The sequence below is a fragment of the Condylostylus longicornis genome, unplaced genomic scaffold (genome assembly GCF_029603195.1).
Source record: "Condylostylus longicornis isolate FDR11 unplaced genomic scaffold, ASM2960319v2 ptg000194l, whole genome shotgun sequence".
NCBI classification, from domain to species: domain Eukaryota; kingdom Metazoa; phylum Arthropoda; class Insecta; order Diptera; family Dolichopodidae; genus Condylostylus; species Condylostylus longicornis.
In genome coordinates, this window is record NW_026578162.1 from 427,219 (window position 1) to 446,632 (window position 19,414).

Below are 19,414 nucleotides of genomic sequence, written 5' to 3' on the forward strand. Positions count from 1 at the left end.
GGTGGGACCCATAAATTGGCTATCATCTACAAGATGTGCGAAAATGTTTCCTGATTTTCTCATAACATTGAAGTTTATAATAATGATTGGTTATATTTCAGTTTAAAAATTTATAATTGCAAAATTCATATGAGTTTATTAAAAGAGATTCAAAAATTTTGAAGAATAAATATTTATATATTTTTTTCTACATAATATAGAACTTTATATTGTTTGTATAAAAACTTATTTGAATTTGTCACCATGTTATTTTTTATCGTTATTTAAAATAGTCAATATGTTTTAGGTAAAAACAAAAGTTTGCCCGAATAACTACAAATACCGTCACGTCTAAAACTCTCAGTTTTAGAATTCTCTAATTAACTTCACCTTATGATAAATAATCCTTAATGAGGCAGAAATTCAATTAACTGCAAGGACATTGGTGTTAAGAGTCGAAATAAGATTTAAATTGGAAATCAGAATGATAGAAAAACTGATGATTGCTTTACAAATGAGTTAATTTGATTTTACTTTTTTAAGTTGTGTTGAATTGTGTATCTAAAATTTATTTCAGTATTGCGGGTTTTGTCTAAAATCCTAAAAGAACTTTAAAGAGAGACAAGTATATCTCTTTTGCAATATTTCTTACAAATAATAAAAACAGCCACCTTTTTTAAGACAACATATTATTAATCAGCTCTCACAACACTATAAACATTCACAACTTAAAATGTATGCTGAGACTTTATGTATTTTAAGCCGCTAATACTTCAGTTATTCTAAGCTGGAACAAATCGGTTTTTTAAGGTAGAAGAAACTTTGATAAAATCCGGAATAATCTAATATATTATTATGTTATTTACTTACTTTTGCAATTCAAAACTGTTTCTCACTAAAATACATATTATTTAAATTGTAATGCTATGTAAAAACATTATGAATATGTATATATCAATATGTCATACGACTATAGTTGACCTACAATTTTCCCACAAAATTGAAGGCAAGAAAATTTTGTATTTCACTTCTAGCTACTTTATTGTATAACAATCATATTATGTATTATATATGAGTATATGCATTTATATGATATGTACGCAGGTATATACAAATCTATGTGAACCTATAAAAATATTTATAATATTAATGGGAACATACTATGTGTGTAGAATGTATTTGCAAGTACATTATTACAGATTATATTGTATTAAAGCTAAAATCGAAAGCTGCCGCCTTTTCTTGTTCTTTTATTTATATATTTTTGTTATGATTATTCTTTTTTCTCAATATTTTATCGTTTGAATATTTTTTTGGTTGCCTCATCGCAAATACAAAATTTAATAGACGATTTATACCCTCCGAGAACTTAATATGACATATTGCTATGAAAGATTTGATTGATTTATAGGACATTTTATTTAGGTTGGCGTAATAATTCTGAATGAATTCTGAAGAATAAATTTATTGATTAAGTAATTCAAAATACTAAGTATGTTAAATGTTGTTTTAATATTCCATGCTTCTTAAATTAGTTTTCATTTTCTGGTGAAAAATGTTTTCAATTTGGCTCTAAAAAATTTGAGATATATCAATAAGTGAAAGAAATTTAATTATATTTTATACCTATGTACCCATTTGAGTATAACAAAATTTTTAATTTTAGTATGTAAAAATTCTGCAACTTCTATCATAGACGAGCAGCTGGTATAAAACTTTTTAATTTCCTCTAATATTTTATCACTACCTAAAAAGGCAATTGCATAGGCTTGTATTTCCAAAGTACCTCTGCCTTTGAAGAAAAATATGTGAATATGAATTTACAGAAATATAATAGTTTTATAATTGGCTTTTAAAAAATCTTCTTCTGATACAATAATTCTCTGGAGCGTGAAAAAATTTTTGGCAATAATTTTATTTAAAATTTTTAAAAATAGAAAGAAATATGTATGAAAACTGTTTATTCTCAGTTAAGAATCATTGCTAAAACAATGATTCTCAACCTTTTACAGTTTTTGGTTCAAAGAGTCACGACAACCTCTTTGATCATTTTCAGATTCATTCATTTATTTTGATTATACATTACCAAGCAAAATAAACGAAATGATCATATCAAATGGTTTGTTACATACTAACTTGTTCCCGTTGCAAACTAATTGTAAACATTGTAACATAAACTACGATATTACATGTGTTTATATTGTTTCACACAATCTGATGTTACTAAATCAACTTATGTACCATTAATTTATTCTTAATAAAAAACTTTGCTTTGCCAGTTTGTTACTTTGTTTGTTATCAGATCCAATATATGATAGAAATACCCTCAGTTTATTGCACTGTGAAAAATTTTATCCAAATTAGATATTTCTTTTAAAGAAAGCAGACACAAAATACATACATAAGTATATATAAAAACGCGACAACTATAGTTTATAGCTAATTTTTATACAAATATATTTCCCACTCCTTCATTCTTTTTTTTTTTGAATATAATGTAATTCAAAACAGTTTTGTAAATATATATACTATTTTCAAATTAGTTATACTTTTGAGACGTTTATAAAATTAAATTATCTAGTTAGAAATGTTAGAATAAAAAAAAATTCTGAATGGGCTACAATAATTCTGTAGATTTAGCCAAATTCAAATTCTTGCTTATTGGGTAATGTTTTTATTTGAATATTGATGAACATAATGTGTCCATGAAAACATTTTTAATTCAGCTGTTAATGTTTTTATTCAGCTTTGAAAAACACAAAAGGGTTACTGCCGAAAGAGCGATTTATACACTTTTATAACAACATTTACATATACATATATATATCTATCATAACTGGATTATCAACGAAATTGATATATACATACATATATTATATTCCGTTTAGTTTTATTTAACCCATATAGTTGAAGTATTGAAATATATTTATGTCATATAAAAATGAAAATTAAGTATTTCTACCTTGAGCAAAAATATTACGAGTTGTCAAATATTTTATTCTATTTTATTTATGTGTGTTTTAAAAACTAAAATGCTATTTTTTCTCAATGTATTTGACGCTAAAATACTTACAAAATAAGGTTATGTTATATTCTCATACACCAAATGAAAAACAAAAGGAAGAGAATGAGCTATGTGGCATTCTCTTTTAAAACTTCTTTAGGATTTCATTTTAAAAAACTTAATTTCGCAACGATGAGTAACGAAAAATTTTTTAATCAAAGTCTGAAGCTGTTATTTCATCAACACAATCTCTTCTGATATATGTATGTCGTATGAAAACAGGAAATCATTTCGGCAGCTTCAAAACACGCACATGTACTGTTGTACGTTATATTTGTTTTCAAATTTGTGAAGAACTATAAAAAAGTCATTTGAATGATCGAGTAAAATGTGTGTTGACAACTTTTTGGAACCATTTTTGAAAATGCTGATAAATCCAGGGAAACGTGCACTTAAGTGTCTTCAGTTAATATTTGCAAAAACCTTTTAAAATGAATTAATATTACAATTTTTAACAATTCATCAACCACAATAATTTTTTAAAAACAAAATCGATTTCAATTTTTCAAAAAATTATGTGACGTTACGTATCTTAACATAAAACAAATTAGCGCTACAAAACAATAAAAAATATTTATTTATTTAAAACTTTGGCTTCTTGGAAATTTTTTATTAAAAAAAAACAAAACCTAATAGAATTCAAATCTTTTAGTATAAAAACTCCAGAAACTGGGGAATCCAGTTCATGATATTGAAAAACAGCATTTAAGTTTTACATTGAAGTCAAGTTACTTTTAAAATATTATTACCTAGATTTGAACGCTGTTGTGACTAAATCAGTTGCTAGTTAACAGACTTTTAAAAGTGTACTTTCAACAATCTAAAAGAAAGTGTGGTTTGCAGAAAAACCTAAAAACCAGCATTTCAAATCGAAAATTCTTAAATCAATTTTTATACCGTCAAATCTATTTGTTTTTCTAAAAAATCTGTAGTAGTCAAACATTTTACATGTAATTTTTAATTAAATTAAAATACCCACTTCTATGAGCTTATAAATTTATATTTAAATGCTACTTATACTATTTTATTAAACTTTTATATTATTTCAGAGTGACATATTGATATTTTTTAATAAAATTGCAAAGAGCGAGGATTTTTATTGAACATTTAGATTCCCATAAATCTATTCGATAAAATTAAAAATATTGTAAAATTTTTGTTCTAATTTTTAAAGTTGTTCCTTTCAATTGCGGGATATCGTGAAAAGAGCGTAATATTTGGATTGTTCACAATATACAAAAAAATTTTTTTCATAAAATTTATTGCAAATCAACAAATTCGATGTCTATATAAAATGTTTACTTATTTTGTGTCAATGGTAGTATTAAGAAAAAATTGTTATTTTAACTTTTATTATACATGAATTATCTTTTCAAATACCTATAGTTCTGGGGGAACACTTGGGATATAAATTAAATTGTAAAAAAAAATTTATCCATTGTCCTTCTAAATTAAATCAATACGTTTGTACATACTATTTATAAAAATGAATGAGCATTATATATATATATATATATACATTATTGTAATGTGGATATATAACATATATACATCGTACATTAACATTTAGGGAAGAAATTCTATAAGCATATGCAGTACGCAACAAATAAAAAATAAACTTTAGTTTTTTTAGGGAAAAGAAATAAGCAACACCATATTGACGACAGAAAAAATATTAGTTCTTCGATTTAAAAGAATAAAAATATTTACGTATGTAGATACATATATAGTTATTTATAACATAAATAACTATATATGTATATACATAAATATGCACGTCAGTTAAATTTCATTTAACTATAGAAATCAAGTTATATAACAAGAACATCGAAATATGGTAAGAAAAGTTATTTTGAACCAAGTACATAATAATATAATTATTATTAAGCGCCTAGAATATTGTTAATGATTTCAGAAATTACCTAATGCTCTTTAAAATGAGCGACCAAAAAAATTTTGACTCCAAATATTGAGATCAATTGACTGCATTATACTTTATTAAATATTTTTGAATATTTCTATAATAAAATGATTTTTTTTCATTATTTAGGGTATAAAATATTTAATACGTGTTACTTTTATTAATCAAATCGAAAATTTCATAGTAATAAATTTCATTTATTCAAAAATATTTCAATTCTTGCAGATTCTTTCAAAATTTAGAAATTTCATGAAAAATTTCAATTTTGAATTAAATGAATTAATATAATTTGAGCGAAAATTACAGGTAATATTTATATAAGCGTGTTTTTGTATTATATACAAATTAATATTGACACAATTAAAATATTAAAAACACAAGCCTCTTAAGTACTTCTTCCTTAACATTTGTATTATTCAGTAACATTTTATAATAAATTTTTAGTATTATTATATAAAGAAAGATCGTTGAATAGCCATAACCAAATTGATAACATTCATTGTCAGATTTGATGACCCTCGCTTCTGTTAATTGCGTCGTAAATTGTACAAAAGAGTCCCCATGCTGTAGTAATTTCGAAAAATAAATTAATTTTTAGTGTTTTAAACCTTATATCTACACACCTACATAACCAAATATTTATATATTAACATGTTATTACATACAAACTTATTACATAGGTACAAGCTGTTAGATATTTAAATTGTACTAGATACTCGTATATAGTATAGTTTCATATAGAAAATTGCATTTCCCTTCTTAAAAAAATTTTTTTTTGCATCATCAAGCACACATCAAGCAAGATTGTCATTACAATCAAAAAGCAAAAACTAAAGCAACAAACAAAAAACAAAATTCAATTGCGTAATGGAAAAGTGACAGGCGTGGCTTGAAATTTTTTTTGCCTAGGGTTGATGACTTTGATTTATTTCTTTAAAAAAAAAGAAAAGAGAAAACAAAAATTGAAATATTTTTTTCTGTATCTAAATGCTATTTACTATTACCCCTACCCTTGTGAATACTTTTCTTACTTTATGTAGTATCGACGAAGACAGGGTAAAAAAAACAAAATTTTATAGAAAAAATTGAAAATCATATAAAACTATATGACGTATGCGTGTATGTTCTGAATTTAGGTGAGCATTTAAGTATACGAATATAAAATATGAAAATCTGTTAAACAAACTAATGATTTTTGGAGAGACCCAATGCTTTTAACGTTGTTCAAATTATTATGTAATGAATTTTGAAAACAAAAACTGAATTTCAGATATGTAATTTCGAATTGATTTATAGCTATTTTTATTCTTCAATTCATTTAATAAAATTTCGGTTATAGTTATTGAAAGATATTTAAAGTTGTTGATTTAGTTTTGAATGAAATTTTTACAATAAATGAAAAATGTTTTAAAATAAATATCAAGTTGCAACATAAGTTTTTCATTCCAACAATAATTATTAACTAAAATATTGAATATCTTCGACTATGTTCTTAGAATTTTAAACGCTTAGAATAAATTTTGGATCAAATTTCGAAATTTACTTTTCTGACGTCTATTAAACTTTTTTTTAAAGATATATACAATTTGATTTTTATATTTATTCTGAGTAGGTACTCTTTAATTCCATTAAAAGTCGTCATTTTTTTTAACTATGCTACAGAAATTTATAAATGCATAAACAATTATTTAAACATAAAAAGCTGACATTATTGTCTTGATTTGATTCAAGCTTCAGAATTTCAGAATTGAAAAGGCGAGGAGATCGTGAACCTGCTGACTTAGTTAAGTGTTACACTCACGGGTTCAACCTTGAAATTTCATTTAAAATATATAAATAATAAAAAGAAATTATTTATATAAGCATAATTTAAATAATTAAAGGAAACATATATTTTTTATACTTTTGTGAACTTAATAAACTTGGTATACTATTCCTGTAACTAAAATTTTGAATTTTATATGTAATTCATGAAACTGTAATTCGCATATTGTACTATGGAATGGTCTTGTCGAATTTCTCTTTGTTCGTGTTCAATTGTATAACATCAATAACCAAATAATTAATGTCAATAAGTAATATTAAAATATGATTTTAGTGCAGAGTATAGTGCAGAGGAAGAAGGTATTAATTTTGGTTTTAGCACCTACATAATATAATCCTGAAAATCATTATTCGTACAAGAATCTACCAAAATTTAACGATCCTTTTTATTGCTAATAAAAAAAACATTAATACACACAACTTCTTTTGCTCTTCTTTTTAGTTCTACGTTTATTCCTTCATGAATCCTCCATTTATATCAGACACATAAATTTCAAAAAAGCAAATTTGTATCTTACTGAGTATTTTTATTTCCTCTTTTCTTTTCATTTTTAGAAAGTGTAGTATTCGACCTTGAAGTAAATATTGTGCTGTTTACTTTTCTTCTAAATGTGTTTGTGTATATAAATTTTATTTTCTTTGATATTGCCGTTATAATATTATATTTTACGCAACTTTGTCTTCTGATACCTGTTAGCTATTGTTTGAATATTGAAAGCAAACATTTCAAATAAATTTATTTTATACAAAAATATCTTTACGATAATTTAGAATATTTTTGTGTGCAACAAAATTAAGACAAAAATTCATTGAAATTTTCTAAGAATATTTTTAAAATTATTTAACTTTCTTTTTTTTGTAACGCTTTTGTTGTAGAGAAAATTTCTAAGCATATACGTATATTCGATTATACATACATATAATATAGTAGCTTAGTGAAATTTTCAAAACAAAATAAATTTTTACAAATTGCAGACTTACCTACGTATAGGTAACCAAAAATTATGCAAAAAAACCTTAGTTTTTAAATGATTTTGAATATAATGAAAAATAAGCACATGTGACACAGTATTTTTAAGGCAATTATGCTATGTTTAAAATTTTAATAAGGAGCTACATATACTTAACAATATTCGCCAGTTGAATTTCAAAATTTTTATTCAAAATGCTTGGTTACATTAAAAATTTCATATTTAAGTTATATCAGGAAAAAGGGAAAGCAGCTTGATAGCTTTTTTTTTTAAATCATCCCCATTTTTACCAATATTCCTCTATTTCCTATGTAACATCTAGCAAACTATTCTTGAACTATTTATAATTTGTAAACGATTTTCAAATTAGGAAGAGAGAAAATTATATTGAATTTTTTGGTTTTTTATTCTTACAATAATTTATTAACTGAAAAATCATAAATTAAAAATTGACGTTTAGCACGAATCAAAAAAATAAAAAAAAAAGAAAGTGTTTTTTATCGCATTTGGAAGCAAAAAATTTACAGTTTAATATGTACCCTTATTCTTTAATACTGCATCGCCCCTAATTTTCAATTGTAACTGTTTATAAAATAATAGCATTTACTAAAAATATGTACATTATATAATGCAAAAAAAGATATTTATACGTATACAAATATACCAATGTACATTTATTGGTATATATGTAAATATCTATGTACACGAAGATATTATGAATAGATGCTATTTTCAATTAAAAAAATGATAAAATCTGTGTAGCAATCAGTGTTTAATGTGTGATTATATAGTGTGTATAAATATATATTTGAAAGGACCCTTGGTTTTAATTCAAATTTAACCACATACCACGTTCTAAATATCTAGTGTCTTTTCAATGTCAATATAATGAATTATTGCTAAAAAAACTGTGTTTCCTTTTGATATTTTGCAATAAATACATTGTATATATTTTTATATAGATTGTGTGCTCTATGAAGCGACTGCTACTTATGTACTTGATTTTGTTTAAATTTTCCGTACGCTTTATAGGCAATATTTTTTTTTAAATTCATTTCTTTTTCGTTTTTTGTTTCGGAAATCGCTTTTAAAAACTTTTATGAAGTATGCATATGCATATTGTTGCATTATGCATTTTATAATAAAATTTTTCAAAATTTTAAATATGAATTTTACATATGAATTTATTTCAAAACTGAATATGTAATAGTTAGCTTTTGCTATATTAAATTAAAATAATATGTTAATTTGCCTGTAATAAGAATTCAAATATCTTTCCCATTCACACTTTCGTAACAAGAGGAAAACACAAAAAAATCTGATGTGGTTAACACATAACCGACCACAATATATATTGTCTAGATTAGTAAAAGTATTTCAGAAGATTATGAAAATGCATTTTAAACACTTCTTCATAATTTTAAGGACATTAATAAGCTTTTAGTAAATTACCTAGAAAAATGTGAATTTGGATATTAGTAGAGTTTCATTTTATGCCGACCGGATTATACGAAAAGTTCGTCAGTAACTTCTGGTAACAAATATTAAAACCAAATATTAAATTTCCAGAAATTCTATCAATTCGTTCTGCAGATATCAATTAGTTCAGTAAACAAAAAATGTAAAATCGGCCCCCAGCTCAGTTTTCAAACCCTGATCTTCCCAAAAAATCATTGTTTTAAAACCTCGAATTTAAATATTAAATTTATATTTGGTCCGTAGTAAACGTCTAGTTGATGACACCTTATTTTTTTTAAAGGAAGACGCCTTACGCGGGGATTGCGCGTACGGTTAAATGAAGCTTATATATAGATTTTCGTGTCAATCTGTTAAATACTTTCTTCAAAATGATCAAAAATTTAAAACGGGCCCGCTAAAAATTCCAATTACCGAGGCCTGATATGTCCCAAAACTTGATCAATCCCTGCCGTAGTTGAAATAAACTTATATATAAAATTTCATCAAAATCGGTTCAGCCAAACTTGAGATACACACGTGCACACACAGACTGACTGGTTGCTAAAAATAGTTTATCTACACTTCCCTACTATAGAGAAGTGCCTTCCCATCGAAAACTCGATATGCAAAATTTGTTGCCATCACATAACCAATCTTATTGTATACAGAATGCGATCGGTAAAAAGAGGAAGGAGTGTCAAAATCGGTGAGTACAGTCTTTTTTAACATTCATTTTAGCATTTTTGTCCTTCGTTCAATTCTAAATTTCTTATTTTACTCTCCTGTATCTTCTAATCGTTCTTTTGCTGCTCACTATAAAATTAATAAATTTTCTTAAATATTTTGCAACAAAAATCTTATATTAAAAAATATACAATGAATGTATGTATCTTTAATTCTGAAATACTATAAATTGTGTTATGCAAGTTAAAGTAAGTACAAAATTGTCAAATTTTATATGTACATATATATATATGTATATCTATTCTTTCTTTGCTTTTTCATTTTATTTTGTTATTTTAATGAAAATATAAATTAAATTCCAATTATTTTTTATTTGTTTATAAAGAAACGTTTTATTGCAAGCCATTTCAGTATAACTTTTGTATAACTTTTACATTGTACGAAAAATAATAATAATATTAACAAAACTTGATTTTTCGTCCTTTTATATCAAAAAATATAAAATTTTACAAAAAAATTTTTTTGTATGCATACCAAAATGAAAATAAAAAAAAAAACAGTGAAGAACACAGAGAAATACAAACGAATTAAAAAGTTTTACAATATTTTCATACTAAACTTAGTGAAAGATACATACGTTAGTATGTCATATTAGAAAAATTAGAGAATGAATGATACGATTAGACAAATAGTGGAGAAAATTAAGAACATAAAACTTCTGGAGAATCTAAAGCAAAGTATATCTATAAACAAGTAGTTTGACTCTCCGTTTACATCACACTAATGCAATCACTCACCAATATTTGTATAGAAAAAATTCCCTTAGCTAAAAGAGTTAAGCAGTATACCTTCTTATTTTAATTTTTATACACATAAGAATTTTTGGGAGAGAGAAAAAGTACGCAATAGATGTCTACCTGTTTTTTTATAATGTATTTTTAAAAGCGGGAGTTATTTATTTTTTCGTATATAAAATATAGGAAAAATATTAAGAATTTTAAAAGCGGGAGTTTTATTTCTGGAACTTATTCCAGTACAAGGTGGCAGAAATGGTGTATCCATATTATAAAAGCGACGCGATTTAAAAACAAAATTTGACTATTAAAATAAAAAAAATTATAATTTTCATATTATATGCATATAATTTGAAAAAGACAAATAATATTAAAAAAAACGAGAAAAAATAGAGTTGACCTTGTCAACTCTGTGATACCCGTACGAATTGGTTATCCTATGTTCGAATAAATAAGCCATAACTGACTATGGAACAGACAATGACTTTAAATCGCCGTATTACCATATTAATTTATGCAAAATTTCAGTACTGTGTTTTTCAAAAAACTGTGTGTGCCAAACTACTATTGAAGTTGTATGGCAGCTACCGGAAAGAGCCAAAATATTTTAACGAATTTTTTCAAGCACATCGGCCCTACTAATATATTCACTTGTGTAAAATATCAATATTACAGCTTTTATAGTTTCTGAGATATAGTCAAATAAATTCTGAAGTTGTACGGCGGCTATCCGAACCGGTACCCCGATCATGTCCAATTTAAATAGGGTTCTGGCATTTACTACAGTAAATCATTTGTGAAAATTTGGTGAACTTAGCTCTATTAGTTTTTGAGTTATCGTTGGGACGGACGGACAGACGGACAGACCAAGCTAAATCAACTCAGAATTCGACGCTGATCAAAAACATACACTTGAGTCTATATCTAAGACCGTTATTTCTCAACGTTACAAACGGTAAGGCAAATTTAGTATACCCTTCGAACATACGTTCGTGCGGGTATAAAAAAGATTAGTAATTGCCATCACATTTATTAAATATATAAGCAATGAATTTTTTATTTTTATTTCAATTTTGTTTTAAAAATTTAAAACAAATATTTCTTATGAATATTTATTATGAATTTTTATTATAAATTGCTAAATTTTTATGCCTCGTCTACATTGCGGCTTGACGTGAAATCAGCTCGAAACTCAAGCTGCGTTTTTACTATGTTAGCTTAAATCATTATTAACATTTCACGTCAAGTAGGAGTTTTGAGTGAAGCCGGCTTTAGGTCAAGTAACGTGTATGTAGACAATAATAAGCTTGAAGCAGCCATGTAAATGGGTTACATACATATTACTACATCATATTGTGTACCTACCTTGAATAGGTATGTACCGTATAACAAAGTATGAAATTTATAACTATTACTTTCATACATTCGAATGTTTTTATCTAACTTTTATGAAATGAAAAAAAAAAATTTGTTATCAAAATAAAAATAACAAAATTTTTACCTAACCTAATTTAATTTTATTTCAGTTCAATGTTTCTGATACACTCGTTTGCTTACAATATTTTGTTTCTTTCTTGCATACATAACTCTTATTACCATCTATTTCTAAATAAAAAATGGAATATTAATAAAAATAAAAACTAACGGAATGGAACGAGCCGAATTACTTATTAATAGATATACTTTGATGTAAACAATCAAGTTAGATGTATAAATATAAAACAGAGCCGTAAAAATTACAAGCAATAACACAGGGATAAAAAAAGTGTAACCTAATATAATATTTGCAAATATTCTAATCGTTATAATATTCTTACTAATCCATATTAAGTAAAGCCATAGTGGAATAGTGACGAACTACATCAAAACAAACAAAATTTCAATGGATTATAAAAATATTTGTTTCCGAAATGTTTATTTGGTATTTACGTAAGTTATATTAATCGATAAATAAGTTCGAAAGTGATATTTAAAAGCAATGACTGTTATTTTATTTGCTTTTGAATTACTTATGTTACAATTAATCAATCACTTAAAAAATAACAAAAATCTATTGTTCCGAAATATTAGTGCATAATGCTTAAAACCATACATGATCCAATTGAAAAAAAATCTTAATGTTGGTAAAATGTGTAGTATATTTTAAAATAGCAAGATAGTAAATCTAATCCACAATGCTTTATAATTTTTAGATTAAGCAAATTTGATGAGTATTTAAAACTATAAGTAATTATTATTACCTGATTAAAGTCTAAAATTATTTTAGGAAACCTGAAAGTAGAAAAATTCAAAAGTTAAATTAATTACATACTTATTATAATTAGAAATAAATAATAAATTATTTAAACGTACAATAAAATAATTTGCACACAAACTACAAAAAAAAAAAAAATAATTTAAGAAAAAGATTGGTAAGAACATATTAATTACTCGTGTACGTAATATTAAATATTATATGTATGCACTTAGATTTTAAACTTAAAATCTAAAGAAAAAATTAAAAACCACTTAAGGATGTTGGAAGTTTGCCAGAATTTTTTTCCCTTATGTGAGAAAGATGAGAATTTTAAACTGTTTTCAAATTATGTATAAATTACTATTATTAATAAAATATTTCCATTTACACTTAATATAACGTTATAATTTTTGAAAAAATTGTCTTCAAATCTGAATTAATTTAGTACCATAAAATAAACCATTTTAATGGCTATAGAGTAAATTTGTTTTCTACTTCATACAAAGCGTAAACATGGAGAAATTTGCGTTCACAAGTTACCAGATTTTTATAAAACCTTAGAAATTTCAAACAACTAGTTTCAGATTAAGTACTCTTTCCCAAAATTCCCCTTTTTACCCAATTTGGTATAAACTTCGACTAATTAAAAATGGAGTCGATCAAACACACGGTTTGAAAAATAGCCATATTTCCCTTTAATAATTTAAGCTTGGAGGTTTTATTCATAAAATTTTAGACTTAAAATGAAAATCAATTGAAATAATTTTCTTATTACAGTAATATTTTTAATAAATTTATGCGAAATCTTAGAGTAATCGTTTTCTTATAAAAAATTTGAAGTAATATGGAGTTGAGCAGCATTGACTTTTAGTTTAGGTTTTTAGGTTAAAAAAAAAAGTAATATTGGTCTTTCATTTCTATTAATTACTGTTACTATATTTTTTGTTTATTTGATAGAAATTATAGTATTAAACAAAAAAAGAATCAAAAACTACCTGTTCTACGATCTACAAACAAATTTTGGCCAGCAAATTAAAATATGTCGATATCTTAGAACTGTCAAAGTTTTAAGCTAGTTCAAGATACAGAAAATTTACTGAAAAAAAGTTAAAATAACCGTTAATCTAGAGTTTTTTGGGATTCTGATATTCACTTATCCTTTTTACGATACAATAAATAATTTTTGAGAAAGTAGGAAAGTACTTTTATGAAATTTGCAAAGTACTTCTGATTTGGACTTTGAACAAAATTTCATTTTTATATATTACAGACAGACGAATATGGATAAAAAGACAAACAAAGTGAAATTAATAGGCTAATTTTGTCTAAAATTGTGTATGCAAATCACTTGCACTTCTTTTGTGACATATTTGTATTCCAACATGCTACTGAACTTCATAAACAATAAATTAGCAAATTTTAATTATCCTGATTTTTATAAATTGACTTTTTAATAAAAATAAAATAAATATATTTTAATTGAATAAGCAAATTACAGAGTTTTCCATTTTTAGTTTAAAACTATGAAAAATTTAAGACACATATATAAATACTTATAAATATATATACTTATATGTTGCGTATCATAAAGTACTAACCGAACGAAGTAAATAAAAGCATTTAAAAGGATATTCTTAAACATAATATTATGAAAATTTTGTGAGAAGGAAACTCAAAATAAATGTTTGTGGTAATATTAAAAACTATATTATGTATGTAAAATCTTAAAATGTTAGAAAATGTATCAATCATGCAATGTTTCATGTGAAAAAGTAATTGAAGGACGCTAAAAAATATTAATGATTTATTACGGTAAATAAAACGGGGCATTATTAGGGGCGCCTTTCAAAAAATCAGCAAAATAATGTAAAGGAAAAGGAGAGCTATTTTTCGCACATTATTTGTTAAAGTTTTTTCAGTTTGTGTAAATTTTACAATGAAAATTTATTAAATATCTAGGTATAACATACTTTCTTTGAAAAAACAGTTACATAAGCATTTAAATAATTTTGCATGCAAATTCATCTTTAAAAAACTCATCGTATTTTGGAAAACTATAAAAGTACAAAATATTTCCGGAATACTTCGTACCAAGTTATACGTCAAAAAATTAGCGTAGACCTTCGCTCAGAGTTTAAAAGCGGTTAAAAGCTTGACAAACAAATTTAAAGAATGACAAAAATCTTTTTTTATAACAACAGAAAGAGTAATAGAATAATGCAAAACTGTAATAAATACAAAACCTTCATAGACCACTTTACAACTAAATGGCTTCTGAATATGAAACAAACTTTTTTTCTACGTTGTACGTATAAGTTTTACTAATTCAATATTATATGTAAACTTTATGTCCATATGTATAGGTATATAAAATACAACCTAAACAGCAATACTAAAATTTGCCACCACGCAGTAAGAACAAATAAATAAAAAAAATCTGCACATAACGGATCACAATGTAATATACAGTGTTAATACAGCCTAGTTAAGTGAAACTGTTACAGAATATTATAAAAATGACTGTTAAATACTTACTTCTTTCCAAGCTTATAGTTAACATACCTAGAAATATGTAAATTTGGCTCTTAGCAGAGTTTCGCTTTGTGCTACCCGAATTTCCGGAAATGCTCGCCAGTTACTTTCTGTAACAACCAGAACTCACATTTCGCATTTCAAAGAATTCCATCAATCCGTTTCGGAGATATGGTAAAAAATGTAATATTGGTTGAATATTTTCTTTAAAATGGTCAAAAATGTAAAACAGGCCCGCTAAAAAGTGCAGTTCCCGAGGCCTTATATATCCCAAAAGCTGATCAATCCGTGCCATAGTCGAAATAAACTCGCACATAAAATTTCATCAAAATCGGTTCAATCGAACTTGAGATACACGCGTGCACAAACAGACCGACAAGTTGTTTATTTACACTCCCCTACTATGGAGAAGTGCATTCTCATCGAAAACTCCATATGCAAAAATTATTGGCATCACATAACCTACTTATTGTATACACAATACGGTCAGTAAAAATTGCGTCTATGTAGTGAATATTAAAGAAATAACAACCTCTTTGCTATTTTTAATAGCTACTGTTTAAGTTCCAAAAACTAAATTCTTACTTAATTTTGGAACCACTACAACCCAACTTTTAATAAAAAAATTTTATCGTTCCTATTATTATTAAAACTGGAAAATACATTACTTAAACATAAGCTACTTTGAATTAAGTCTTTAATACTTAATTAAAAAAAAAAGAAAATAAAAATACGTTGAATTTGATGCGCTTGTAATGATACAAAATGAAAACACAAACAATAATTTTTAAGTGTGAATCAAAATTTAATACGTGTTCTCCCGCTCGCTCGAGGTATACTTTCCTTTTTAAACTTTAGGTGGCGAAGTGGGTCAATATGGTACTAAAAACTTTTTAGTGACATATCACATATTGTGACTCAAAGCTACGTTGCAGAAACTTCCTTTATCCAATTTGTCACATTGTACTAAAGGTCGGTTTTGGTTACCATGATGTAGCGAAAAGTTGTAGTAGACATTTTAATTTTTATATTTACAAAATTCAGTATACGCAAGGGTTATCATGTTACTTTATTAGCAATTATTATAGATGGCTGAAATATTTCATAAATAACATAACAGCGTTTTAATAAGGAAGTTATATGAAATTGCTTCATAGATTTATACAGAAATAAAATAATAATAATAATAAAAAATTTTTTTCAAAATCGTTGTGTATAAACATATTTAATTTGCATGTTGTATGAATTTATTATTATTGTATGTTTAAACAACAGTCAAAAATATTTAAATTAAAAAAAAAATTAGAATCGTTTATTATAATTATAATTAGATTAAACAAATACATACATACATATATCAATTTATTTTTTAGCATCATTATTACGTTTTATTATATTATTAATAAATCTAAACTGTAAAAATTTTAGTTCATAAAAAACTTTGATGCTACCAATGATTGAACTTTTTCTTATACTGAAAGAACGGCAACCTTTTATATCAAAAAAATGTTTAATTCTTTTTTTGTTAAAAATAATTATTTCTGGTTGGCGCCTGTTTTTGGAAGTTTTATGGTCATATTTATCAGTAAAATTTTCCTCGAAGTGGAAAAATATTGAGAAATATCCGAGAAATGAATTTCTTAAAACCTATAATATTTATTTTGCAAAATATAATATTAGGTAGACATAACTTTTTCTAACATTTTATATTTTTAATTATTCATCTTAAGAGAAAAGAGTAGCTTTTTCAAAAAATTAAAATAAATTTTTGTGAATAAATATCTTTTTCTTTCATTTTATTACTATAAAAAACAATACTATTATACATAAGTATAAAAAATTTACATGTGTGTATAAAGTGCGAAAACCTACACAAAGACGAAACAGGAACGTTTATTTTACGAGTACGAGCACGTTATTTTGAAGCAGAAAGGCACTCCAAATCTGTTCCCCATTTTGATACCGGGCGGAGTACCCGGTGAGTAGCTGCTGAGTACACGCCGAGTAGCAATAACATCTTATTTTCTTAAAATACGATTTTTGTGTATTATTTCACTTCATTTTATTTTGCAAAATAAAATTTTAATCAGACAGTGTGACAGGAGTCAAATTTAGGGAAAACATTTTCTTCAAAGAAACATTCTAGGTATTTGTATGAAAATATTTATGAACGTTAGTCTGTTTTTATTTTATTGATTTTTTAGAGTTTAATACACGTTAGTGTGGTTTGCTCGGGAGTTTTTATTGGGATTTAACACTATTATTAGTACTGGTTTCGGATTAATTAAACTTAAAGTAAAGATTCTTTTGTTGGATAAATTTGTATATATGTATAATTAGTAATAACTATGTCAACTATGTTCCTTCTGTTTGCATATATGTACACATAATTTTTCATGCTATATAGCACTATGTCATAGTACATTATAGAATATAATATGTATGTATATGTAACGCATATGTTTTTACATGTTATGTACATAGTATATTCATAGTATTTATTCAAATTTTATCAATTAAAGAACAACAACTGAAAATTTATGTACATAGGTGTATTCATACATACATACATACATACATTTTATGTACTTGTTTGTATCTACAAAGCATTAAAATTAAATATTTAATGTCATCATTCAAAAAATCACTCATTTTTAAATTCATAATTCTCCTCAAACACAATGTTCGCCATAAGTGCTGTGTCTACATTTGTGAATTACTGTATATACATATGCATACATATGTGCATAAATAATGTATTCATACATATATTTCTTTCAATTCCATTCTTATTATTGTTATTAAGATATCAAACAATTACTTCAAAGTAAACGTCACAAAAGAATAAAAGAAATAAAAAAAACAGAAAAAACTCAAAAACAATGTACTTGAAATTCTCACAACCACATATGTATACGCATATGTGTGCATAAATTCAAACAGAGAAGAAACAGCAACAAAATCGAAATCATCGAATCATGAATACTTCCATATACATTTAAATCTACATATGTATATTTATAGCACACATATTATATCTATTGAAATTCGTGGCCGTTCACTATAATTGTATTTCAGTTAATATTTTACATTACTGTGTGTTTCAGATACACACTTTTGTACACGTACGTAGGGAAACCCGTATGTATATACATTCCTTTCTATATAAATAATCTTTCATCCATTATTATACACAAGCATACCTATATTATGCAAACCTATACTTATAAACACACACAAATATAATAATTTTTTGAGAGACGAGAATTGTATCGAAAAGGAAAATCCCAAAATTGATTTATGTGTTTACATTTTTTTTTAAATTGGAGTAAAATAAGAACAAATCAAAATAAAACAGCAACAAAAAAATAAAAACAAAAAAACAAGGCAAAAACAAAAAAAACGTGGGGAGAATAATTTGATGGTTAGTTTTCATACATTTTTAAGACTGACATACATACATACATACATATGTATTTTTTCTTTAATTTTAGTATTTTGTTCTTTTTTCAATACAATTTATATATGTATGCATGTATGTAAGTACCATTACTAAATATTTATGGAATATTTATTTTATATTTCTAATTCTATAGTTTAATAAATAAATAAATAAATACTTTGTTTCAAATTTAATAAGCAATACTTACCAAATTCTTAAACTTTTAACTTATTAAACTTTTTGTAAAAACTAATTATTGATGATTCTTTCTAATATGTTTACTCGTATATATTGAAGATAATAAATGCGTTACAAAAGATCTTTATTATTTATAATACCTTTATTATTCCTTTTTTTTTAAATTTCTTAAACATTAAATTGCTTATATATTTGACAATTTTGTTTTTAAAAATCAAAGAGTATAGTTAATTGTAGAATTATGTATTAGGATTATGTTGAAAAAGCTAAATTAATTATTGGAATATAGGTATATACGTCACCAAACCAAA

At 25.2% G+C, this 19,414-nt stretch overlaps 1 protein-coding gene across 2 annotated transcripts in view; it reads right to left on the reverse strand.

Annotated features, from left to right (window-relative positions):
* Positions 1 to 19,174, reverse strand: part of LOC129616382 (homeotic protein antennapedia) — an 88,860-nt gene extending 69,686 nt beyond the window's left edge. For both annotated transcript variants that reach the window (XM_055532005.1, XM_055532004.1), the window contains exons 1-2: positions 19,114 to 19,174; positions 12,936 to 12,966 (exon numbers count right to left, since the gene is read on the reverse strand). The gene's annotated coding sequence lies outside the window, so the exon portion shown is untranslated. The remainder of the gene's footprint in view (positions 1 to 12,935; positions 12,967 to 19,113) is intronic.
* Between the last annotated feature and the right edge of the window lie 240 nt (positions 19,175 to 19,414).